This window comes from Sorex fumeus, unplaced genomic scaffold, assembly GCF_029834395.1.
Source record: "Sorex fumeus unplaced genomic scaffold, SorFum_2.1 ptg000045l, whole genome shotgun sequence".
Classification (NCBI taxonomy): Eukaryota; Metazoa; Chordata; class Mammalia; order Eulipotyphla; family Soricidae; genus Sorex; species Sorex fumeus.
This window is the reverse complement of record NW_026606102.1, coordinates 11,911,464-11,939,419: the sequence shown is the minus strand read 5'-3', so window position 1 is coordinate 11,939,419 and position 27,956 is coordinate 11,911,464.

The window sequence follows — 27,956 nt, the reverse complement described above, 5'->3', positions numbered from 1 at the left end:
AAAATGACATAGAAAAATTAAAGCCATTAATTTTTTAACAGTTACCTCTTTTCAATATTCTTTTTATCAAAATTCTGAGATATCACTCTTGGTGGTGCTTAGCTGGTGCCCAGGATGGAATCTGATTCAGCCACTTGCAAGGCAAACTTCTGAACTCTTATACTCTCTTCCTAGCCCAACTCATAGGTCTATTCAAACCCAAGCACAAGTGGTTTTTGGTAACAATAAAATGACAATTTTGTTTTAATGTTGAGGTGCACCAAATGATTTTACTTGTAAATTCTTATGTCAGTAGATAGATTTCTCAAAGCCCTACTTTCAGGGCCCTTAAGAGGTTCTTACTGTGTGGGATGATACCAAACATGAGAACATCTATTCCCAAGACTTGAGGCCCAATGTCTAATTCATTGTCTACTGAGACACACAAAGAGTCGCAGGGTCAGTTTATGGGTCTTATAGTTAAGGTTTGCAGGGTTTTTTAAATTTCTTGTGAATTTTCTTTTTTGTCAGAACAGTAATATATTTTAAGAACATTCATTTCATTTTATGGCACTGTCTAATGTGACCTACTAATAAAAATGAAAGTGTACTGTTCATAATCTGTTAACAATTTAATTTATATTTATAGTTTTATATTCCATTAATCACCTACAGTTGCTTCCAAAGTTGGCAAAACTGACATATTATTACTTTGCTTCTTATAATTTTCTCTCCTGGTTTCTTTCCTACTTGTCTCATATACAACTAAGTCTTATGTCATACCTGTCAGAAAACTTCCCTCACCTGCCAAAGGGAAGTGAAATTCTCTCCAAGGTCTTGTCTGTGTCCCCCTATTTACTCACTGAGACTTCCACATCTCTGGTACTAATTGTTATGCTTTTATATTCTCTAGTTCCACCCAACTCCCAGCAATAAAATGGAAACTTCTGTGCCACAACAAGATTCACGGTTAATTTGTTCATATCCCCAAAGTACACTTTGCTTTTCAGAGACTAAGTGTATATTTTTAAAAATGCTTTTCAAAATTTAAAGTGTATAGTTTCAAGTGAAAGCTATAATATAAATATGCTGTACAATAGGATTAGTATATATCCAGTGAAAATTTATACTAGATATCAGTTAATCTATTCCAATATTAAGACCTAATAAAATAATAATAATAATAAGACCTAATAAAATAATAATTATCAAACCTGCTATATTTCTTGTTGCTAAGTTAAAATATTTGCGGGTAATTTATTTATATGGTCTCTGATTCTCAATATAATTCTGAGAAACAAATGTGGGTAAGGTAGTTGCTCAAGATCACATAAGCAGTAAGAAACAGAGTTGAGATGTGAATATAAGTCTATTTTGTTTCCAAAGACAGCAAAAGATAAATACACAAAAGCACTGAGATAGAAGATAGACCTGCCTTATTAAAGATAAATATAGTTTATTTCACATGCACTGAAGTAGATGAGATAGAAATAATGGTACTCTATGAGCTCTGCCAAGGGTAGCATCCCCTACAGCCTTAATTTCTTTCTACTGAGTTTCCATAGTGAGTCCTCTGTTTACTTTAATTACTATATTGAGTTTAACTACTTAATTTTAACAATCTGTTTATGGGACTGTTTTGCTATTGGGAAATGACTGACTTGAAGATGGGAATTTTTGTTTTGTTTTGTTTTCTGGTTTTCAATTTTATTCTTGTAACATATGAATAGCATATAAATAAGCACTCTTATCAAAACTTTTACAAGCCATAGCCTTTCCTTGGAGATATAAAAATCATGTTAGCAGGCAAAGTTTTCAAGAAATATCTGTTCAACCTTTATTCTATTCTTAGTAAGGAATCTTTATTTATCAAAACAGAAATACACCTTGTTGCACCCAATGTTCCAGGAAATGAACACTGGAAAATAGTGCTCTTCCTTGACTTTGTTGGAATGTTCCTTTCCTTCTTGTTTTGGAGGTTATTGGTGAATAGTGATAGCAAACAGTGGGTGGTGGCGCCAGTCATTTTATAACATATAAGGAATTCACCTCATATCAATTGCCAACAGAGAGTATTTTATGTAGCAGGAGATAAACGGAGTTGTTTGAAGACCAACAACAGCAACAACAAATAATGGCTCTCTTGGAAGGAAAGCCCCGAATCTAAACTTTCTGATGGCTTGAGTCTACCCTTTAGAAAGTGGTTCTTTTTTCTTCAGAGGCCTGGGCTTCTTTGTCCACTCTGCTGAAACACATAAATCCAAATTGTATTTAGAAATAAGAAAATGCAAAGGATCAAGTTTAACATTTTTTTCCCCCCAGTGCTAATGGCAGCTAAGGACTGAGGCCTTGGTCAATGATAGGATAATTCAGAGGAAGAATCCTTTGTAGGCAGTTTTTTTTAAAAAAAATTTGTTTAAAGTCTGGTTTTAGAGTGGAATATTTCAGTAGCAGAAGTGGTTGCAATCAACCCCCACCTGTTTTTTATATCTCCCAGCTCCTTGGGGAAAGAGAAAATGAAGATGACCTGGGAGGCAGAGGACTGAAGATGCCAAGTTCTGAGCTGCACAGTTTTCTAAGAGCTGTACTATGCAGAGGTGCTTGACTTTTTATAGCTATGTTGGTGTCTCTTGCCACAAGAAATGACTCTTGAAAAGTCTCTTTTTTTCCGAAGTCATAAATACCTCTACTATGATCCTCAGGAAAGCACTCGTAAAACACACTCATGTGAGGAATTCAAGGTTATTTGCCTCCTGGGCCCGCACTATACTCCATACAGGGACAGACTTATATTTATTAGCAAAACTTTTTTTGAAGTAGTGCACCCCGAGATTCTCAGTATTTCGTATAATTATTAAACATTTGCTGAAACAGAGTTACAAAGATGTTTTTATTCGTCAAAGTTGATTTCTTTCTTACTTGCTTTCCTTGGTAAGTAATCAGACTCTTAAATCAAAAATGAAATTTAATTAAAAAATATTGTTGGTCACATTTTACTAAAGAGAAAATGGTCATTACTGAGGCTCTAGCGTTCTAACATGAATCAACATTATGTATTTTTACTTGAATAAATTCTCACAGTACTCCTATAAGGTAATTATTATTCCCATTTTACATATGAGGAAAATAGAATTCAGAGATTCAATTCCTTGTGCTACAAAATAGTGAAACCAACCTTTGAAATCTAGGTCTATAAAATCTTCTATGGTGTAATAGGATATTGTGGAGGGGTGGGGATATTTTAGGTCAAGTTACCACTGCATTAATATTCACATAAAGATGTGAAGGGCAGGAACTCAAGTCTTTGTGGGAATCTATAAATGAATGAATAGGGAGACATGAGAAGGTGGGACTGTAATGCAATATGGCTACCACCCTGGTAACCAGAAAGACTAAAGCTAGGGTGCAGACAGTGCAGGGCCTTATGGGGTGTGCTAAGGAGTTCTGGTTTCATTTTAAGATCAAGAAGGATTGGACTAATGGGAACCAGTGAAAACAGGTAGTAATAGATCAATTTAATATATGTATATATGGATAGATAGGTATATAGATAATAGATAGACGGATAGTCCTTGATGAATGAAGATAATTTGGTGATATTTCCTATGTATTCAAATAACAAATAATAAACACACAGCTCTCACTCACCACCTGCATTCGGTGGTCTCGGGCCACTTCCCCACCCAGGATAACCCATGCCAAGACTGACCAAGGAGGAAATGAGGGCCAGGCCGGTTGGTGATCAGCTGCCGTTTATTCCATTCTTCCCACACATCTGTTCCAGTCTCACTAAGCTCCCAATTCCAGTCTCCTCCTGTCCCCCTTGCTAGTCTCTCCATGTCCCTACTCACTGTCCTGGTCTCTCTAGTTTCTCCTCTAATCTCTCCCAACACCCCAAACCTTGGCAGTAGCAATCACACCCAGGTTCCCAGGTTCAGTAGTACAATCAACATATAAAAGCCCTTCCTGCAGCCAGGAGATTAGCTCAAGGGTGAAATTCCATGTAGGGTTTTTTCTTCTTTCCTTAGTCCAACAATTTTGCTTCGTAATAATATTAGGCATTTTGTATGGACACAGTAAAAGATGCATTAAGCTCATAGGATGGCTCTCCAGGGGAGGGGGGTGGTTATCTCACTATAGATATCACACTACAGTGCTCAGGCCAGATTTTCCTAACCCTAGCAGTGTCCTAATCTAGTTGTTACTTTTTAGATCATGACAGAATTTGTCCATGACCATGCTTTTAACTTATAATTAAGTATTATGGCGCTTTAAGAAAAAAAGTTTAAGAAGAGAACTTCCAGAATGACCACCAACTGGGAGCTCGTTGACACTATTGCAGCAACATGGGAAAAATGCTTACATTGACAACATTGATGAGGAATACCATCGACTAGTTCAGCAACTCCATGATTGTGCGAGGAATACTGAGAGAGATAGACACAAAAAGATGCCTGTCTTCGAAAACTCTTGAGCTCATTCACCAACATGGCTTGGCGCAAGCCTCAGGCAACTGCAAGCAAACATCCGAGCTCACAAAGCAGTGCAGAGAAGCGATCAAGGAAGACCTCAAAGAGAGAAGAGCAGAAGTGCTGGCAGATGCGGTAGAAGCTGGGAAAAACATCCGCAATGCCCGCCTGTCCTTCACCAACTACAAGACCAAGATGACTGCACTCCAACGTCCTGATGGATCTATCACATCTTCCATAAGGGCAATGGAGAAGATTATCCATGACTTCTACTCGGATCTCTTCAACAGCCAAGTCCACCTGCCCATATACCAAATTCCGCAGGATGTATATGTCGTTCCCAAAGTTCTCCCTTCCAAAATTCAACATGCCATTTCGTCAGTAAAGAACTGAATAGCACCTGGCCCAGACAAGGTCAGACCTGAACACCTGAAGAACTTGCTGCCAGTTCTCATCAATATACTGGCTCGACTCTTCACATGCTACCTGTCTGAATGCAAGGTTCCATCCCAATGGAAAATCAGTAGGACTATACTACTGTACAAGAAGGGAGACATCCACGACATTGGCAACTATTGTCCGATAAGCCTATTGTCTGTCATCTACAAGCTGTTCACTTGAGTCATCCTGAATAGGATTGGAAGAACACTAGACGAAGGACAACCATGTGAGCAAGACGGGTTCCACAAAGGATTCAGCACAATCGACCATATTCAGATGGTAACCAAGCTCATTAAGGTTTCTCAGGAGTTCAAGATGCCGCTCTATCTAACGTTCATTGATTTAAAGAAGGACTTTGATTCTTTTGAGACTGAGGTGGTCATCAAAGCCCTAGCCGAACATGATGTACAAACTCAATACATCAGGATCCTCCATGAGCTGTATTGTATTGGATTCACTACCAGGATCTCACCATTCTACAAGGAAGTGATCATCGATGTCAAGAGAGGGGTTCAGCAGGGTGATATCATTTCACCAAAACCCTTCAGTGCCACCCTCGAGAATGTCATGCAATGACTGGAATGGGAAGGAATGGGAGTGAAGATAGATGGTCGGCAACTACACCACCTCCGCTTCACTGATGACATTGTTCTAATAACACCAAACATTAGCCAAGTGGCACAAATGCTGGCCGATTTGACTGTGAGTGTGGAAAGGTCAGACTACAACTGAATCTCACAAAGACAATGTTTATGAGAAACGGTCTCATTCCTGATACTCCATTCACTCTCAATGGAACGAACATCTTCGAATGCAACAGTTATGTGTACCTAGGTCGAGAAGTCAGCATGATGAATGGCCTGGCACCTGAGTTGCGCAGAAGGAAGAGAGTGGCTTGGAACACCTTCAAGAGCATCTAAGAAATAGCTAAGAGAATGAAGAACCTCTGGCTCTGAGCACATCTCTTTGATTCCACTGTTCTTCCTGCATTAATATATGCCTCAGAGACCTGGGCCCTTCGAAAACAGGATGAGAATGCTATTCGGGTCTCCTGAAGAAGAATTGAAAGAACTATGCTTGGAATATCATGTTTCATGCAAATGAGAGAAAGAATCCGGAGTTCTGACCTCCATCAATGATCGAGATTCAGTGACGCTGTCTCATTTGCCAATGCCTCAGAAATCAGATGAGCTGGACACAATGAGATTTGGAGACGACCTCTGGACTAGAGCCATTAACGACTGGATTCCACGGGACTTGGCCACCCACCTAGAGATGCTCAGACTTCTTCATCAAGACCTTGAACCATTGATTTGAGGCTCTTCATGTTCCTAGAAAGAGCAGACACTGTTGGGCCACACTAGCACGTGAGAGGGATAAATGGGGATGTACTGGCGCTTGCTTGAGCAAATCGGTGAGTAATGAGATAGCAAGTGATCAAGTGATTATGTCACTTTGGTCTGGTCCATTTTGATGCCAGGGTAGCTCAGAGCTTGTCCTGGGTCCAACCAGTCTCTTGTCGGGACCCTGCTTGTGGAGTGCTAGGAACTAAGGGCAACTGAGGTTTAAGTAGAGAGAACAGATGCCCAGGAGTGAATATTATTCATAGTCAATTAACTCCCAAATTACAAAAGCATAGTATTATCTACCTTCCTGTGTCTATACAAAAAGGCCATTGCTCTGAATTAACTATGCAAAGGACATAAGGAGAAGAGAAATGCAATATTAACAAGTTAACAGAGCCTGATTAAGAGATAAAGGTGATTGACCAGTTGGGGAAGCAGAACACAAAGAAAGACGTTACACATAAACACAGAGGAATGGGAGTGCCTTGGGGCACTGTGATGAGTATGACCCAATAAACCTAAGCTCCATGTGGCAATGCAGAAAGGTTGAACCAATGTTATCCTACAATTTCCAAATTATTTGATTTAGGTGCTAAAGGACACAGGATTCAAGAATCATGTTGGAAAACAAACAAACAAAACAATCATGTTCGTTGGGTCTCTGACTTGATTTCATAGCTTTTCATGAGATAGAGAACAGAGAATGGGCATAAATAGGGATTTAAGGAGAAGGGACTGAGTTTTGTTGGGGACATTGTTTAGTCAAGTTATGGGTTAGAAAAGTAGAAGCTACCCAAAGTTTCACCCAACAGGAAAATTTTTTTTCCTTTTTGGGTCACACCCAGCAATGCTCAGGAGTTACTCCTGGCTTTGCACCCAGGAATTACTCCTGACAGTGCTCAGGGGACCATATGGGATGCTGGGGATCAAACCCAAGTCAGCCACATGCAAGGCAAATGCCCTACCCACTGTGCTATCTCTCTAGCCCCCCAATGGGGAATTTGTTGCTGAGAAGTGCTTATAAGATTATAAGCATTACTGGAAAAGGCTCACATTATAACTTTCATAGAAAATTTTGCTTTAATGGCCACCTTTTTTATTCACAAGTTTGTTTCTGAATTTTAAGGCTGATGGAAGAAATAATAGCCAAGAATTTCTCCAATCTGAGAAGGGAGACATTGTGCAACTTATCCAGGGATCCTAAAGAGTTCCAAATACATTAAACCTAAGAAAAATAACACCAAGACACATTTTAATCAAAATAACAAGAATCACATGGACTTTTACAAGAAGCAAGAATCATAGTCTCACATATAGGGATCCCCTCTCCTAAGATACACACTAAATTTTTTAAATGAATCTCTATAAGAAAGAAGAAAATGTGCTGATTTCTTTAAAATACCGAATGAAAAGAACCTCCAATCAAGAATCCTTTGTTCTGCCAGGTTTTCACTAAAATTTAAGATAGTGATAAAAACATCTGTAGAGAAAAACAATAGCTGAGGACATTTCACTGCCTCTAAACTCACTCTTTACAGTATACTAGATGAGATTACTTTTAATATCCTATTAAAAGCAATAAAACCCCGAGTCATCAGAAAGATACAAAAAAGTGGTAAAATTATGGGGAGGATAGGAAGGGGTAGGAAAGGAGGACCCATATACAAAGTTTTAGTCATATGTGCTTCCAATGTGAAAAGGTAAATATTTTAGGAAGTCATCTTAAAATGTCAGCTATAAATTGCACCATCATCTCAAAGCAAAAACACTTCAAAGAAAGTAACAATTAGGGGCAAATAGAAGCACATCATAACATAAAAGACTTGCATCAAAATACAAGTGGATAAAATGAGGAAAAATCAAAGGAGTAATGTCATACAGCATAGATACCCAAGATCATCATAAAATGGCATCAACATCAATATTTTTTCTAAATGTCAATGGATTGAACTGTCCTATCAAAATGGCATAGAGTAGCTGGATAGTTCAACAAAATCCAACCTTCTTTGCTTATGAGACACGCTTGAATTCTCACAGAAACAGGCTCAGAGTGAGTGATATATTGAAAAATAATCATACAGGCCAATGCTAAGCTACAAAAAGGCAAGAATGGCCATATTTTTATCAAACTAAAGAAAGTAATATGAAATAAGGATGGATATTAGTTACTGGGCAAAAGAGTAATAAGATAACTTATCTCTTATTAACACATATGCATCAAAAGAAGAGGCAACAAAGAGTCTATTAGAGCAATTTCTAATAGATCTGAGGAGTTATATCAAAGGTAAAAAAACAGTATCTGGGAAACTTTAGCATTCCATTCTTACCATAGGATAGATCAACCCAGCAGAACATCAATAAGGAAACAAGAGTCATAAATTAGAAATTAGAAGAAATGAATTTAATAGACGTGTGTAAGACCGTCCACCTCACAAAACCCTGATGTATTCTTCCCTCAATATCTTTCCATGAAGGTTACACATGGGGCACAAGTCAAATATCCATAAATTAATTAAAACAAATCATATGTAATCATTTTCATTTCACCTACCAAGTTTTTTAGATCTGTCATTTCTGTTTGTAGTTTTTTTAATTTCTGCTCTCATTTCCTCTTATATTTTATTGGCAGTGTGTTCCATTGTTTCTTTGAGCTCCTTTTACATCATCAACAATTCCTCTCTAAAGTCCATATCAGAGAAGTTATGTAGCTCATTACTGGTGAAGTCTTCCAGGCTAACATCTTCATTCACTAAGCCTGTTGGGTTTCTGCAATGCTTTACCATTGGATCCCTTGCATTTTGGAGTTGTTTCTTGTGAGTTATTATGTGGTTAGTTGCCTAAAATTAGAAATCTTGCTATGTTTACAGTTGGTTGTGGGGAGGTGAAGAAATGTGTGGCCACCAAGCATTGTGGAGCCAAGCTGGGGTGGCTAAGCAGCCCTCCCCCACCTTATCCACTTTGCAGTGCAGTGGGTGGGTTCCTGATTTGGCGGCAAAATGGCAATCCTGAGTAAAGAGCAACCCTACCCCTCCACCTTCATGCCTAGGTGTCCTCAGTTGCTTGGGATGGGGCTGGTTGGAGCCAAGCTGGGGTAGCTAAGAAGCCTTCCCCTCCTTATCTGCTTTGTGGGTGGGGGTTGGGAGGTGGGTTCCTCATGTGGGGGGCAAAATGGCAGTCCTGAGTTATTAAGTCATTTTCGGGCTGTAATGTCATATGGTAAAAATTAATAAAATTGAGAAAAGTTCTATTTGAAAATTAAACAAGATACTGCTAAACAATTACTATGTGACAAAGGAATCCTAGTAGAAAAAAAAGAGTTCTCGAAATTATTGAGTCTAAATACACAACTATTAGAACTTAAGAAACACAGATAAAGCAGCTAGAAGAACTTAGTAATAATACAGGCTTGTATAAGGATATAAGGGAAAAAAAACAAAGAACAGCCTAGCATTTAAGAAACTAGAAAAATATAAAAAGATGGATCCTAAAATAAGTAGAAAGAAGAAAATGATAATATCAGAGTAGAACTCAATTATTTAGAAATAAAGAAAACAGTTTAAAAATGGGGGGAATAGTGAAACTAGAAATTGTTTTTTTAAAAAGAAGAAACAAGATTGGCAAACCCTTAACTAGACTTAAAAGGAAATAAATAAATAGGATCAGAAATGAAAGAAAAGAAAATACCATAGATACCTCAGAAATACAAAACAATCATAGAAAGCTACTTCAAACAAATTTATGTCATTGAAATGTAGAACTTAGAAGAAATGGATAAAATTTTAAAATCATACGTTCTTCCAAGACTGAAACAGAGGAGGAACCAACTGAAACACTAACCAAAAATCCCCCTAAAACCAAAAGCCCAGGTCAAGACAGGTAACTAGTGAATTCTATCAAGCCTGGAGTAATACTAATTAACAATACTTCTCAAGCTTTTCTCCCCAAATACCGAAGACATAGAACTTCTTGCTAATCACTTCTAAAGAGTTAACATTACCCTGATAAAAAACATCGGGCATAATTGTAACTGAGAGAAAGAAAATTACAAACCAACATTCCTCATGAATATAGTTGCAAATATTCCCACGAAAATCTTAACTGAGGGGCTATGGTGCCGCCAGCAGGTCAATCTGTACCTGTGAGGTGAGTGCATCAGCAGCCTGATGGCACCATCAGACTTTCAGATACCACAAAATTGCTGCTGTGCCTTTGGCCAGACCCCAAAAACTTGGGGCAAAGTTTACCAAGAAAGTAAATAGCCGAGCTCCATCTCCTAGAAAGCCGGTTTTCTCCTCTGATCTGTGCGGGACGGGAACGGAGGCCCAGCTCTGGGCAACAAAGCTGAACGACTCCTATTCCAACCAGGTACAGCCTGCCCCCAAGGGCCTGGGACTCTCTCTGGGCATGCGCAGCTAGCTCCATCTCCTAGAAAGCCGGTTTTCTCCCCTGATCTGCGTGGGACGGGAATGGAGGCCCAGCTCTGGGCAACAAAGCTGAACGGCTCCTCATTCCAACCAGGAGAAGTTCCTAACTCCTCGCCCAGTGCCAGGGACTCTTTCCGGAGCCGCGGCTGCGTTAGCAAAATGCAAATATTTTCCCACTATATATGCCATAGGAACCATAAGCTACCTTCTTAGATGAAAACTTCTCTAGTTTAGCTCAGCCACTAGAAACACAGTAGCCAATAACTCATAAGCCTATCTTAATTCACACTGCATATCAAGCAGAATAGTAACAGTGAACGTGAAGGACTAAACCACACTTGTCACAATGGTAAAGCAATGCAAAATCCCACCAAACTTTCTTATTGAAGAGTCTAGCCCAGATGACACCAACAGTACTGTAGTGTTAGACAACCTCTCTGACAAGGAATTCAGAAGGGAACTACTTAGGATTCTTAGGGAACTAAAAGAAACAACGGAAAGCAATGCCAATAGAAGACAAGAGGATTTGAAGGCAGAAATGAGGAAAATGCAATCGGAAATGTCGGACCTGAAAAACCTCGTAGGCAAATTGAAAAACTCAGTGGAAGGCCTCAGCAGCCGAGTAACAGCTGCTGAGAACAGAATCAGTGAGCTCGAAGATCAAGTTCAGAGACTCTCCAGAAAAGAGCAGAAATGGAAAAGAGACTCACAATTCGGGAACAGATGGCAAGAGAAGATCGTGATGAAGCCAAGAGGGGTAACATAAGAATTATTGGAGTCCCACAGGGACAGGAAGAAAACCTTGATGAAGAAGAAAGTGTCAAAGACATCATTGCTACAACGTTTCCAGAGCTGAAGAAAACTTGTGACCACGTTCAGGAGGCCCGAAGGGTACCAGCTAGAAGAAATCCGAATAAAAATACCCCACGACACATCCTGATCAAAATGACCAAAACCTTAGACAGCGACAAAATTCTGAAAGCAGCAAGATCGAAGAAAGAAATCTCTTACAAAGGAGCATCCTTAAAGTTCACAGCTGATTTTTCTGATGAAACCCTCATGGCCCGAAAACAGTGGTGGGACATAGTGAAAAAACTCAATGAAATAAATGCCTCCCCAAAAATACTTTACCCAGCAAGGCTCTCATTCATAATAGAAGGAACAACACACAGTTTCACAGACAAACAACAGCTCAGGAACTTCATAGACTCAAAACCATGGTTACAAGAACAACTAAATGGGTTACTTTAAGGCAAGAAAGGCCCCTCACATACACCAAATTTCAACAGAACAATGGGACAAAATCCCATAACAATAAACTCTCTCAATGTCAGTGGGCTAAACGCACCAATTAAAAGACATAGAGTGGCAGGATAGATTAGAAAATTGAACCCAACATTCTGCTGCCTGCAAGAAACACATCTCAATAGTCAAAGCAAACACAGACTCAGAGTCAAAGGCTGGAAAACAATCCTACAGGCAAACAGCTCCCATAAAAAAGCTGGGGTAGCCATCCTAATATCAGACCACATCGATTTCAGAGTGAAGAAGGTCATAAGAGACAGTGAAGGCCATTTCTTATTGATCAAAGGATCTGTACAACAGGAAGAACTTACAATAATAAATATATATGCACCTAATGAGAGACCTGCAAAGTACTTAAAACAACTACTCATAGATTTGGAAAAAGACATCAATAGCAACACAATACTAGTGGGAGACTTCAACACCGCTTTGTTACCTCTTGATAGATCAACCAGACTCAAGCTTAGCAAGGACATACTTCATCTGAGGGAAACATTGGAAGAAAGTGACTTAGTAGATATATACAGGACACTTCATCCACAAAAAGCTGAATACACATTCTTCTCAAGCGTACATGGAACATTCTCCAAGATAGACCACATGCTGAGCCACAAAACCTGCCTCCATAAAATTAAGAAGATAGAGATTGTATCAACAATCTTCTCAGACCACAATGCGCTGAAATTAGAAGTAAATCGCACACAAAAATAGAAAACTAAATCAAACACATGGAAATTAAACAGTGCGCTATTGAACAACGAGTGGCTTAGACAGGAAATCAAAGAGGAAATCAAAAGATTCCTAGAAACGAATGAAAATGAGAACACGAATTACCAAAACTTATGGGACACAGCAAAAGTTGTGTTAAGAGGAAAGTTTATAGCTCTACAAGCATTCCTCAGGAAGGAGGAGCGAGCACACATAAGTATCCTAACCTCACAGCTTAAGAGCTTGGAAAAGGACCAAAAAAAGGAGCACAACCCGAACAGGAGAAAGGAAATAATAAAACTCAGAGCAGAGATTAACGAGATGGAAACCCAAAAAACAATCCGAAAGATCAATGAAACCAAGAGCTGGTTCTTCGAGAAAATTAACAAGATTGATAAGCCTCTAGCAAAACTCACAAAGAAAGGGAGAGAGAAAACCCTAATAAACCGAATCAGAAATGAAAAGGGGGTCATTACAACAGAAACTACAGAAATTCAAAGGATCCTCAGGGAGTACTTTGAGAAGCTTTATACCACGGAACATCAAAACCTCGAGGAAATGGATAAATTCCTAGACTCCTACAGACTCCCAAGGCTGAACCAAGAAGACCTGGAATACCTGAACAGACCTATCACCATCAAGGAAATTAAAATGGTAATAAAAAGTCTCCCCAAGCACAAAAGTCCTGGCCCGGATGGATTCACTAGTGAATCCTTCCAAATCTTTAAAGAGGACTTACTCCCAATCCTCTTTAAGCTTTTCCACGAAATTGAAATATCAAAAACACTTCCAAACAGTTTCTACGAAGCACATATCACACTGATACCAAAAGCAGACAGAGATACCACAAAGAAAGAGAATTACAGACCGATATCCCTGATGAACACAGATGCAAAGATCCTCAACAAACTACTAGCAAATAGAATCCAACTACTCATCAAAAAGATCATACACCATGACCAAGTAGGATTCATCCCAGGGATGCAAGTATGGTTTAATATTCGGAAATCAATCAACATAATCCATCATATCAACAAAAGAAAAGATAAAACGCATATGATTATATCAATAGATGTAGAGAAAGCATTTGACAAGATCCAGCACCCCTTTATGATGAAAACCCAGCCAAAATGGTTATTAAATTAAAGCCATCTACCACAAGCCTACAGCAAGCATCATCCTCAATGGGGAAAAACTGAGAGCCTTCCCTCTAAGATCAGGGACGAGACAAGGATGCCAACTATCTCCACTGCTGTTCAATATAGTACTGAAAGTACTTGCAATAGCGATTAGGCAAGAAAAAGATATTAAGGGCATTCAGGTAGGAAAGGAAGAAATCAAGCTCTCACTATTCGCAGATGATATGATACTCTACTTAGAGAACCCAATAACCTCCACCAAGAAACTCCGGGAAACAATAGACTCGTATAGTAAAGTTGCAGGCTATAATATCAATACCCAAAAGTCCATGGCTTTCCTTTACTCAAACAGTGAAAGAGAAGAAAGCGACATGAAAAAAACAATCCCGTTCACTATTGTGCCCCAGAAAATCAAGTACTTAGGAATCAGCTTAACTAAGGAAGTAAAGGACCTGTACAAAGAAAACTACAAAACGCTACTTCAGGAAATAAAAGAGGACATGAGGAAATGGAAAGATATCCCCTGCTCATGGGTCGGGAGACTTAACATTGTCAAAATGGCAATACTACCGAAAGCATTGTATAAATTCAATGCAATCCCTATAAGGATACCCATGACATTCTTCAAAGAAATGGAGCAAACACTCCTGAAATTTATATGGAACAATAAGCCCCCACGAATAGCTAAAGCAATTCTTGGGAAAAAGAAAATGGGAGGAATCAACCTCTCTAACTTCAAACTCTACTACAAAGCAGTAATAATTAAAACAGCATGGTACTGGAACAAAGGCAGAACTGCAGACCAATGGAGCAGGGTTAAATACACTGACATCTCCCCTCAATCATATGATCATCTAATCTTTGATAAAGGTGCAAGTAATGTTAAGTGGAGTAAGGAAATCCTCTTTAACAAATTGTGCTGGCATCACTGGACAGCTATATGCAAAAAATGGGCTCAGAACTCTGCCTAACACCATGTACAAAAGTAAGATCAAAATGGATTAAAGACTTCAACCTCAGACCAGAAACTATAAGGTACATTGAAGACAAAGTTGGCAAAACCCTCCATGACAGTGAAGCTAATGATATCTTCAAAGATGCCACGCCACTGGCCGAGGAAGTGAAAACAGAGATAGATAAATGGGACTATCTTAAACTAAGAAGCTTCTGCACCTCCAAAGAAACAGTGACCAAAATACAAAGACAGTCTACAGAATGGGAAAGGATATTCGCCGAATACACATCTGACAAGGGGTTGATATCCAGGATATATAAAATACTGGTTAAACTCCACAAGAAGAAAACATCCAACCCCATCCAAAAATGGGGCAATGAAATGAACAGAAACTTTCTCAAGAAGAAATCCGAATGGCAAAAAAGCACATGAGAAAATGCTCTATATCATTAATCATCAGGGAGATGCAGATCAAAACCACAATGAGATACCATCTCACACCTCAGAGACTGGCCCACATTTAAAAGAACAAAAGCAACCGATGCTGGCACAGATGTGGCGAGAAAGGGACGCTCCTTCACTGTTGGTGGGAATGTGGACTGGTTCAGCCCTTCTGGAAAACAGTATAGACAATTCTCAAAAAATTCGAAATTGAGCTCCCATTTGACCCAGCAATACCACTCCTGGGAATATATCCCAGAGAGGTAAAAATGTATAGTCGAAGTGACATCTGCACTTGTTTGTTCATTGCAGCACTCTACAATAGCCAGAAACTGGAAGAAACCTGAATGCCCAAGAACAGATGACTGGTTAAAGAAACTTTGGTACATCTACACAATGGAGTACTATGTAGCTGTTAGAAAAGATGAAGTCATGAAATTTACATACAAGTGGTACAACATGGAAAGTATCATGCTAAGCGAAATGAGTCAGAAAGAGAGGGACAGACATAGAAAGATTGCATTCATCTGGGGGATATAAAGTAACAAAATATGAGATTGATACCCAAGAATAGCTGAGATCAGCATCCGGTGGATTACTCCATAGCTTAGAGGACAGCTGGGCATTCTAGGGGAAAGGGCAGCTCAGATAGAGAAGGGAGCACCAAATAAAGGGTGTTTGGAGGATCCTCCCAGGAGGGGAGATGCATGTTGAAAGTAGACTATGGACTGAACATGTTTGCCACTCAATGCCTCTTTTGCAGACCACAACACCCAAAAGGAGAGAGAGAACACAAGGAATTGCCCTGCCACAGAGGCAGGGGGGATGGGGAATGGGAGTGGGGGGATATTATCCATGGTGGTGGAAAATGGGCACTGGTGGAGGGATGAGTATTTGATCATTGTATAATCGAAACCCAAGCACAAAAAATTGTAAATCTACAACTGTACCTCATGGTGTTTCACTAATAAAAAAAACCAAAACAAAAAAAGAAAGTAAATAGCCAAAATTGTGGGAGACACACCCACAAACCACCTCTGGCTCAGCTCTATAATTGGAGGCGTGGCCTCTCTGGTTCCTAATCAAACTGCCTAATGGCCATGTTCCCAGAAACTCAGAAATGAATCTTGGAACCCAAAGGCTTTTTGGCAGAAATGCGTCCTGTTCCTGTAGTGGCACAGGGAACTCCAGGTGAGAATAGGTTTTGTGACTTGGCTGTTCTCCTTGGCGACCCAGTGACCGCCATCCTCCAGAGACCACTGGACAGTCAGGTTTGGGCCTGCAGTGATGAGACAAGCGGGGCCTCACCAGATGGGGGTGGAACTGGCCATTTCTTCCCAATCCCGGTGAGACCCTGAGTCTCTGCCTACAAATGGCCTCTCTGGCACCTGATCAAGCAGATTAATGGCCATGATCCCAGAGACTCAGAAACAAATATCAAAACCCAGCGGCTTTTGGCAGAAATGCATCCGGACCACATACAAGGTGGCCACCGCCTCAGAACTTAGTGGAAAGCCAGGTATGAGCCAGTGGTGATGAGGCAACTGTAGTCTCATGGTAGGAGGTTGGTACCAGCTCGTCCTTCACACCCTACTGAGCTCACGAGTTGACCCCCATGAGTGGTTCTCCAGCACGGCCATGGCTCCAGAGGCAAAAGGACTTAGTCCAGAGCACAACAGCTTGCAGCAGAAAAGTGAATGGACCATGTGTTAAACTACGGCACCATGCCTTCCTGGGAGGGAAAGGGTGTTGCTCCCTTCCGCCTTTTACCCCACCTGGCAGCTAGGTAGCCGCCGCCTCAGAGCTTATAGGAAATCCAGGTATGAACGTGCGGTGATGGGGCAACTGCAGTCTCATGGGAAGGGGGGAGTACCGACTCGTCCTTCACGCCCTACCGAGGTCAAGAGTTGCCCCCCACGATTGGCTCTCTGGCACAGCCATGACACCAGACATACAGAAACCAATCTCGTAACTATCTGGCTCTTTGCAGAAATCCAAAATCCTGCGCGACACTATATGATTCTTATGACCAGCTATAGAAAACAAAGTATTTCACAATGCCTTTTCAGCAATTCTGATTGTTGGGGGGAGGGCAAATTCTAAACAATAATGGTGCATCTTTTGTCGAAATAATGAATGTAATCAATGTAGAGAAGAGTTCAGTGGAAATCATCTACCTCACAGGCATCAGGACGGGTGGGAGGGGGGATATATTGGGGTTCTTGGTGGTGAAAATTGAGTACTGGTGAAGGGAGAGGTGTTTGATCATTGTATGATGAAGACTTAAACCTGAAAGCTTAGTAACTTTTCCCACAGTGATTCAACAAATAAATATAAGAAGATAAATAAATAAACAAAACTATAAAAAAAATCTTAACTGAATTTCACATCATATAAAAAGGATCATGCATCATGACCAAGTGAATTGTCAGTAGAGCAAGTATTGTTCTATATAAACAAATTAATTTGTCAATACACAATGTTAATGCAAGGAAATATTAAAATACATGATTAGATAGATACAATAAAGCTTTAAGTAAGTTTCAATATTCATCTCTGTTTAAAACTCTCAACGAAATACTGATTAGAGAAAGCATATATGGTGCCGGTGATCAAACTGGGGTCTGCCACAAGCAAGACAAGTATCCTGCCCACTGCACTATATGTCCAGCCTAAGAAACAATAAACTCTGTCTTCAGAAACAATAAATCAATATTAAAAATTTGCAGGAAGAAATATTGCACACAAAACTCTGTTGTACTTTTATATGCACAGAATGAACAAGAAGAGAGATAAATACAAAAGAAAACTGTTGAAAATTATGATTGAAAACATCAAGTACCCAGAGGCCAACAACAGATGTGAAATACTTTTACAACAAAGCTACACCAAAACTTATAATATTAACTATTAAAGGAAATAGGAAAGGACACAAGGAAATGAAAAGATTGCTTATGTTTATTGAAGGAAGAATTAATATGGTCAAAATGACTATAATGCCCCCAAAGTTACATAGATTCAAGTAATCTCTATCAAAATTCCATTGGCATTATTTAAGCACTTAAAACAAATTAGAATACTCTCCAAATAAACAAAGAAATTCTGCGGAAATTACAGGAGTCATCGTATTCTCTTTCTTTAAACAGAGAAAGCTACTTTGAACAAATTTATACTATAAATTATAATAATCAGAAAAGTGCAGTAGTGGGTAAAGACAGACTTTCAGACCAATGGCACAGAATTGAGATCCTGAAAGTAAAACTTACGTAATTAGTGATAAAGTTATTAAGTGCATTAAGTAAAGAAATTAATGTCTCTTCAACAAATAGTTTGGAAAATTTGCACAATAGCATAATATATACATACATACATATACCTATATATGCGGGTACATATGTATGTATGTATGTGTGTATTCCTGTCTCACACCATTCCCAAAAGTTAATTTAAAATGAATTTAAATCCTTGATATTAGACCCAAATCTATAAAATTCATTGACTAAAACATAAGCAAAATTCTTCAGGATATGGACTTCAAGATATCTTCAATGGTTTGACTATATTGTCAAACATAAGCAAATGGGACTATATAGAACTAAAAATTTTTGCACAGTAAAAGAAACTTATGATAAAATTAAAAAGGTGCCCTACTGAAAGGGGGAAAATATTTGTGTACCACACATCAGATAAAGGGCTACTGTCCAAAACACATAAAGCACTCACAAAAGTCAATAATAAAAGAACAAATAATTCCAACAGAAAATGGGAGAGTGAGCCATCATTTCCTCTAAGAAGGCATACAGATAGACTATAGAAATATAAAAAAATATTTACTATCACTTATTATCAGGGAAATGAAATAAAAATGTAAATGAGATATTACATCACAACCAGAGAAAATCACTGTCACTGTCTTCCCGTTGTTCATTGTTTTGTTTCAGCAGGTACCAGTAATGTCTCACAACAAATTGTGAGACTTGTTGTTACTGTTTTTGGCATATTGAATACGTCACTAGTAGCTTGCCAGGCATTGTCATGTGGGCAAGATACTCTCAGAAGCTTGCCGAGCTTTCCGAGAGGGGCGGAGGTATCAAACTGGGGTTGGTCACATGCAAGGTAGATGCCCTAACCGCTGTGCTATTGCTCCAGCCTAACCAGAGAGAATATATTGTAAAAAGACCAGAAACTACCAATGTTGGCAGAGATACAGTAAAAATGGAACTCTCATTCATCAACTTACAATCCTGGTTGTCAGGAATGTAAATTGGTTCAGTGTCTGAGGGGGATATTTTGGAGACTTCTCAAATAATTAAAAATAAAACCTCCATGTGGTCCAGTGATCCTTTCTTGGGTATCTATCCCAAGAACTTCACTTAATCACTTAACTTCCCGTTAGTCGTCGATTTGCTCGAGCGGGCGCCAGTAACGTCTCCATTTGTCCCTGTCGCGTGCTAGTGTAGCCCAATGGTATCTCTTCGCTCCGGGAACATGGAGGGCCTCAAACCGATCGTTCATGATCTTGACAAAGAAGTCTGACCATCTGGTAGGTGGGCGGCCACGCGGTCTCTTGACATCCCGTGGAATCCAATCAGTAACAGCTCTAGTCCAGCGGTCATCTTTAAATCTCATTACGTGACCAGCCCATCTGATTTTCGACACCTTGGCATATGAGACAGCGTCCCTGATCCTTGATCGTCGACGGATGTCAGAACTCCGGATTCGTTCTCTCATTTGAGTGAAACGTGATATTCCAAGCATAGCTCTTTCTATTCTTCTTTGGGAGACCTGAATGGCGTTCTCATCTTGTTTGCGTAGGGCCCAGGTCTCTGAGGCATATGTTAATGCAGGAAGAACAGTGGAATCAAAGAGATGTGCCCGGAGCCGGAGGTTCTTCGTCCTCTTAGCTATTTCTTTTTATTAGCTATTTCTTTTTATTAGTTCTACATGGAGCTGGAGAAGTTCTATAAAGAAGACCACACCTTCTACAAGATCATTGTGGGTGATTTTAATGCCAAGATAGGACCGAGAAGATCAGCTGAAGAACTTCACATCGGGACCCATGGCCTAGAATGGAACGAACAGGGTGAGAGACTGTCTGAGTTCATCATGTCGACCAAGACCATTCATGGTAACTCACAGTTCCAGAAGGCAGAATCTAAACGATGGACATGGGAGTCTCCCGGTGGACGATTCCACAACGAAATAGACCACATCATATTCAATCAACGGTTTTGCCTGACTGATGTCGCTGTTGTCCCAAAATTTCGAACGGGATCGGACCACCGTCTCCTTCGTGCAAAATTCTACTTCACAGAGCGGGGAGAAAGGGCTGCAAAGTTCAAAAAGAGAACTCCCAGAATGACCACCAACTGGGAACTCTTTGGTACTATTGCGGCAACATGGGAAGATGCCATTGTTGACAACATTGACCAGGAATACGATCGACTGGTTCAGCACCTCCATGAATGTGCGAAGAACGCCAAGAGAGAGATAGCCACAAAAAGTCGCCTATCTTCGAAAACTCTTGAGCTAATTCGCCAGCGTGGTTTGGCGCATCCCAAGAACACAAAACATTAATTCGAATATATATATATAATATATATATGTATATAACATATACAAAATATATAATATATATTATATAATATATAAGGTATATAATATATATTATATGATATATATAAGATATATAATATATATTCGAATATACATATTTTTGATATATATGCGATAACACATGGACTGGGGTAGGGCATTTGCCTTGTATGTGGCCAACCCGGGTTCTATTCCTCTGCCCCTCTCGAAGAGCCCAGCAAGCTACCAAAAGTATCTCACCTGCATGGCAAAGCCTGGCAAGCTACCCGTGACATATTTGATATGCCAAAAGCAGTAACAACAAGTCTCACAATGGAGGCATTACTGGTGCCTACTCAAGCAAGTCAATAAACAATGGGAGGACAGTGCTACAGTGCTACATATATATATATATATATATATATATATATATGTGTGTGTGTGTGTATATATTTTACATATTTAAGTATATATATGCACACCTTATGTTCATTGCAGCAATATGCCATGACATGAACAATACCCAAATGTCCAATGATAGATGGGTGAATAAGGAAGTTGTAATATATAACTATAAGGGAATACTACTCAGATATATATGTATGTATACATACATATGTTGCCTATAATGGAATATTACTCATATATATGTATATGTACATATATATATATATCTTGCCTTTTGCTGCAGTGTGGAGAGTTAGAGAGAGTCATGTTAAGCAAAATGAATCACAGGGAGAAGGATAGATACCGAATCATTGCACTCGTGCTATATAAAGCAAGTAAGTAAGGGAAAACAGTGCATCTAATGATAATACTTCTTGGACTTTGACTATAGAACTAAGGAATAAATAAAGTAGAAAGGGCATCAGAATAGTGGTGATCGGGCCTTTGGTACTCTGGTGATATTGGATGTACAGCATTTCTGTACATCAAAACATAAATGCTAATGCTATTATAAACTTACTGCCTCAACTACAATTAAATGCCCCCCGCCCAAGGGTCTTGAAACTATTGTGCGCCCTTGGTCCTATTCCTACTATGACTGATAGGTAAGTGCACGGGACCTGGTAATGAAAGGATTGAAAAGCAAACCATAAGTGAGATATTATCTAGAGATCAGAAAGTTAATGCTACCAGTAAGCTGGAGTTCAGTCACACTCCAACACTGATGATGCTGAGGCCAACACTCTGACTGCTAAGAAGCCTTAGCCTTTGCTGCATTCTCTAATGCTTGGAAACCTCTATTCCTGATACTGTTTAAACTCGTATCAGAGATTACAAACCTCATGACTGGTGCCACCGAATAGTGTTGGAGTCACATTAAAGAAGCACTTCGAGGAGCATAGTGGTTTATATTTCTTCCCTGGTAGGATAACGTTGGTTGTCCTTTCTCCCTTGCTACAGAGAGCTTAGGGTTTTGGGGTGATACTCATTACAGTGCTCCTGAAGCACCTCCATTCCTCTGTGTATATTGTAATGTAGCTCTAAACGTTTTCGGATTACATTGGTATGTCCTGTTTCCCTTGCCACTGGGAGCTCAGGTTTATCATAGTGCACCTGTGGCACTTCCATTCCATTGTGTTTATCTGTAAACTCTTCTCTTATGCTCTCCTTCCTAACCAGTTAATCAGCTTTTCCCCTAATCAGACTCTGTTAACTTGTAAGGTCAGATTCCTCAGAAATCTATGATTTTATATGTCTGAGTGAAATGTTGCCTTTCTCCCCTCCTTATGTCTTTTGAATAGTTTACTTTAAAACGATATCCTTTTTGTATAGACACAGGAAGACAGTTATTATTATGGTTTTGTAACTTGGGATTTAATTGGCTTTGAATATTATTCACTCTTGGGCATCTGCTTTCTTAATTTAAGCCTCAGTTGCCCTTAGTTCCTAGCACCCCCTAAAGCAGGGTCCCGACGAAGGACCGAATGAACTCAGGGCAAGCTTTGAGCTACCCTGGCATCAAAATGGGCAGGCCAAAGAACCACAATACTCAACTATAAGTTGAGAGCTTGGTCATGGACAAATGCTGTCATGATCCAAAAGGTAACGAAGAGATTAGGACCCTGATAGGATGAGGAAAGACTAATCTGGCCTGAACACTATAGTCTGAGATTGAGATGAACCCAGGAGAAAATTCTTTAAGCTTAATGTATCTCAATGAAATGAACATCTCCAAATGCAGCAGTTATGTGTATGTAGGTCGAGAACTCAACATGACGAATGATCTGGCACCTGAGCTGCACAGGAGGAAGAGAGCAGCGTGGAATGCCTTCAAGAACATTGAAGAAATATCCAAGAAGACGAAGAACCTATGGCTCCAGGCATATCTCTTCGACTCCACAGTTCTCTCTGCACTAACATGTGCCTCAGAGACCAGGGCCCTACGAAAACAGGATGCAAACGCTATTCAGGTCTCCCAAAGAGGAATTGAAAGAGCTATGCTTGGAGTGAGAGAAGGAATCCAGAGTTCTGACCCTCATTGATGATCGAGAATCAGGGATGCTGTCTTGTTTGCCAAGGCATCGAAAATCTGATGGGCTGTAATGCAATTTGAAGACAACATGTAATGCAATTTGAAGACAACCACTGGGCTAGAGTTGTTACCAACTGGATTCCAAGTGATGTCAAAAGAACTCGTGGCTGCCCACCTACAAGATGGTCATACTTCTTTATCAAGACCCTGAACAACCGGTTTGAGGTTCTTCGTGTTCTGTAGCGAGCAGGCACCATTGGGCTACACTAGTACATGACAGACAAATGGAGACGGTTCCTGGTGCCCAGCCCACTTGAGCAAATCGATGAGTAACGGGATATCAAGTGATCAAGTGATCAATGTATCTCTTACTGTGTCCATACAAAATGATTAGTATTATGAATGTTTATATGTTTGTTGGACTAAGGAGAGGAGAAACATACCCATATTTGCCTTTAGGCCAGTCGTCTTGCTGGATAGGAATCTGTCCTGGAAGTAGCTTCCCCTAAGGGAAGGACCTTCCATCCACTGATTGTATGATGATACTATGTGTAATTGTTACCCCAACCCCTCATGCTGGGGTATTTAACTAGGTTGTAAAGAGGAGAAACGGATTCCAGAGCCAGAAGGATAATGAAGGGGGATCGAGGAGGAGAATGAAGTAGCATGGGGGAGAAAGAAGCAGGAGGAGAATCAGAGGAGAATGGAGAGGAGAGTGGAATAAACTGCAACTGACTCCCACCAAGTTGGCCCTCATTCCTTCTTTTGCCTGCCCATCACTATTGACCTCCCAGGGGTGGGGAAAGTGGCCCAAGACTACCAAATGTGGGCAGCAGGAGAGATAGAGCGCTGCTGACCCTCTTTTGTGATTACACATTCCCCCTTCTTTGCTTCATATAATACCTTTTATGGTGGAATCTGATGTGAAGTTAGCAGGTTGGGGAGTCTAGGCAGTGTCATTTGTAGGCTTCCAATCCTAACAACATCAAGAGAACATGAAATAGCAAATGTGGCAGGAGTGATAGCACAGCGGGTAGGGCGTTTGCCTTGCACGTGGCCAACCTGGGTTCGATTCCTCCCTCCCTCTCAGAGAGCCCGCAAGCTACTGAGAGTATCCCGCCCGCACAGCAGAGTCTGGCAAGCTTCACGTGGCATATGTGATATGCCTAAAACAGTAACAACAAGTCTCACAACGGAGACATTACCGGTGCTCACTCGAGCAAATGGATGAACAACAGCAGGACAGTGCTACAGTGCTACAGTGTAAGTAATATTCAGCCAACAAATACCTCACACATGCATAAAGTCAGGGTATCTGTAAATCATACTAGTGGAAATGTCAAGATCTACTAAAGGGAGGGTGGAGAAAGGACAATAGTCAATACAGAACAGGACAAAGATCACCGATGTTACCATTAAACCAGTATTGCCTAAAGAAAACCATTGGCCCCATGGGAGTGTTTGAACAATGGGTACAAGAACAGCCTCAGATGCAATGGGAAAGTGCTTTTTGTTTCCTTTAAAAGGAAATTTTCTAGGAGAGCACTAATTGATTTTTTTAAGAGGCTGATAGGCCATAAATGTTTGGGAACCTCTGCTTCAGAAGAAGGAAGAGAAACTAGTAAGTCAGAGAGAAAAAAATATAGCTGCTGCAGCAACCCAAAGAGCAGAGTGTTTGCAGAAAAATTCAACGGCTTAAATATTGATAAAAGGTTGAATATGAGAGGAACATAAAGATGGCATTATATTTCAGACTGAGAACTTCATCAGTAAATTTATCAAAGGTAATTTCAATCAAGCAGAAAGAACAAAAGCCAAATTATTTCATGTTTTCTGATTCATTTTATTAAAAAAACACACCTGTGACACATGTATTATTACCCTACAAATCTTCCTCATTGGTGGAATCTAAGTCTGTACTCAGGTTTCTGACTTTAGTCTAGTGATTTACCTACAATCTAGTGATTTACCTACAATCTCAAAAATTTAGAAAATAATCACTGTCTTTCATTTAAAACCAAAGGCACTTAAAAATAAAAAGTTCTGACCTATTCTTGTAGAAACTCTGTCCACATGCAACTTTCCCCTTATGGAATTTTAAATTAAAAAATAAAGTTCAGTACAAATTCCATGGTCTGTAGGATTTCTCACCAAGAAGCATTTTGAGTGTGTACAGATGGAAACCAGGAGTAAGTATGGTCTTCCCATTACCACTTCCTCCAACACTTATTTTATCATCCTTCTCTTAAAGGGCAGGGATGATTTTTGTGTTCTGGTCCCTTTGTTTTAAGGCAATGACAAGGAACTTTATATCACAGCTGTCAACAAAAAATTCCAAGGAAGCTGTCTGCTTGCTTTTCAGGCTTCAGAAGATGAAAGGTCAAATAATAACTGGTGAGGTGAGAAAAACTGCAAAAGAAGAAAATGAAAATCTATTGAAAAACGAGTTGTTGTGGAAAGTTAAGTAGCTGAGAAGGCCCCAGGTGAACACTCCCAGCAATTCTAAAAAGTCACTGGTATGAATCATCACCAGGAATTAGAGGCACCAGCAGCAATATTAAGAGAGAGAGGAAGAGTCTGAGGAAGAATAACAACATGATGACTTAAATTACCTTGCAAAAAGTAGGTATCTTCCTTCAGCCAATTCTTAAGTTCATCTATTGCCTGAATTACCGCAAAGGCTTTGGTATGACTGCCATGTTGTTCTCTATTCAAGAACCATGGTGCTTTTCCAAAATCAAACTGTTTTAAACTCTCATTCTTCTCACTTTGCTCAAGATAATATAAAAATTCTGTAATAAAAGTTACTCTTTCTGTCTTCTCCACCCCCGTAACACATACACACACACAGAGTGAACACTCACAATACACACTCTGACACACCTAATATTTTAACTATAATAACCTTTCCCCCTTTGCCTTGGATCCTTTTCCTTTCAGCTTAGATATCATCTCTAATACAAAACATTACATGATCAACAGGCAGTAACCCAGTGCCTCCAAGTCTCCATTTCTGCCTGTAATGTATTTGCCTGACTTCCTCATTAGACTATAAACCTCTTGAGAATGGGAACTGCCGTAGTCACTACAATAACTCGAATGCCTGGCACAATGCACTGTGGTTATTACACTAAAAAGGAGCTACTTAAAGGAAAAATAAATAAATGAGGACACTACTTGGAACTTAGCTGAACTTAAATGTACGTGGCCCAGGATAACTCAAAGCAGTACAACTAGGATGGAATCATTGCTGAAAGACACATGATTAAAGGCAGAAAGATTTGTTCATAGGAAAGGTTTCAAGAAATAGGATAAACACACAAGATTAGCACTGTAGCACTGTCCTCCCATTTTTCATAGATTTGCTTGAGCGGGCACCAGTAACATCTCACAACAAATTGTGAGAGGCTTGTTGTTACTGTTTTTGGAATATCGAATACATCACAGGTAGCTTGCCAGGTTTTGTCATGTGGGCGAGATACTCTCAGTAGATTGCCAGGCCCTCCAAGAGGGGCAGAGGAATCAAACCCGGGTTGGCTGTGAACAAGGCAAACGCCCTATCCGCTGTGCTATCTCTTCAGCCCAAACACACAAGAATAAGTTTTCAAGTAAGGATTTTGATAAGCGGAGAAAAAATGTGATGAGGTATAAGGAATGACTATAGGAAAAATGTTGAGGAGGAAAATGCAGAATCATTTTGTTCCTCTTTTTTTTTTTTATTAAGTCACAACCAATGGTGCTCAGACACTATTCTTGTGTATATGCTGAGGATTGACTCATTTAGTGCTGAAGATTGATCCAGAGATGACTGCATTGCAAAACAAGAAACTTAGTCTCTTCTTGGTCACTCAGTTTGTTTCCAGATTCTGGTTATTGTGAATAGTGCTCCAATGGACATAGGGGTGCAGATTGTATTTCTGCTATGTGTTTTTCTTCGGCCCCCAAGATTTATTCCCAGAAGTGGTATTGCTGGGTCAAATGGGAGCTCAATTTCTAGTTCTTTGAGAAATGTCCATATTGTTTTCCAAAAAGGCTGGGCCAGTTGGCATTCCCACCAATAGTGAAGGAGAGTCCCTTTCTTCCCAGATCCCTATACTGTATGAGCCTATTCAAATAATAAAAACCTTTTATATATATATAGGAATTGAATTCAGAAGACATCATTTAACAACATTGTGTAGCATTTACATGAAACTGTCAGGGATCTATCCATTCTTACTGCATAGGCTTACTATGTTGGACAATTTTGTCCTTTTCACTGAGTATTTCTGCTGTTTCTTGCCTTGGAAGCTAAAGCCTACTCAGCAAGAATTATGGCACTATGCAAAAATTGTACTTGGCAACCAGACCCAAAGCTAGATATTATAACTTCATGTCCTTGAGAATCAAAACTATCAAGTTGATGATACAGATAAGAAAATGCAGTTCTTTAAACACATAACTTTGGAACTTCTATGTGATGTCCAACAAAGCTATCAGCAAAATGTAATGCAGCAAATTGAGAAGGGTCTTCTGAAGCCTCCCTGAGCTTCAAGTGGTTGATTTTTGTTCCATTTTCCTCCAAATCCTCCTCATTTCACTATTGGTTCCTTTATTTTAGTCCTAATTCCATAGTGATCCTTGTTTATAACATTGTAATAAGGATAAGTTAAAAATTTTCTGGCATTCTTCAGGCTGATGTATTAGTGGTAATGGA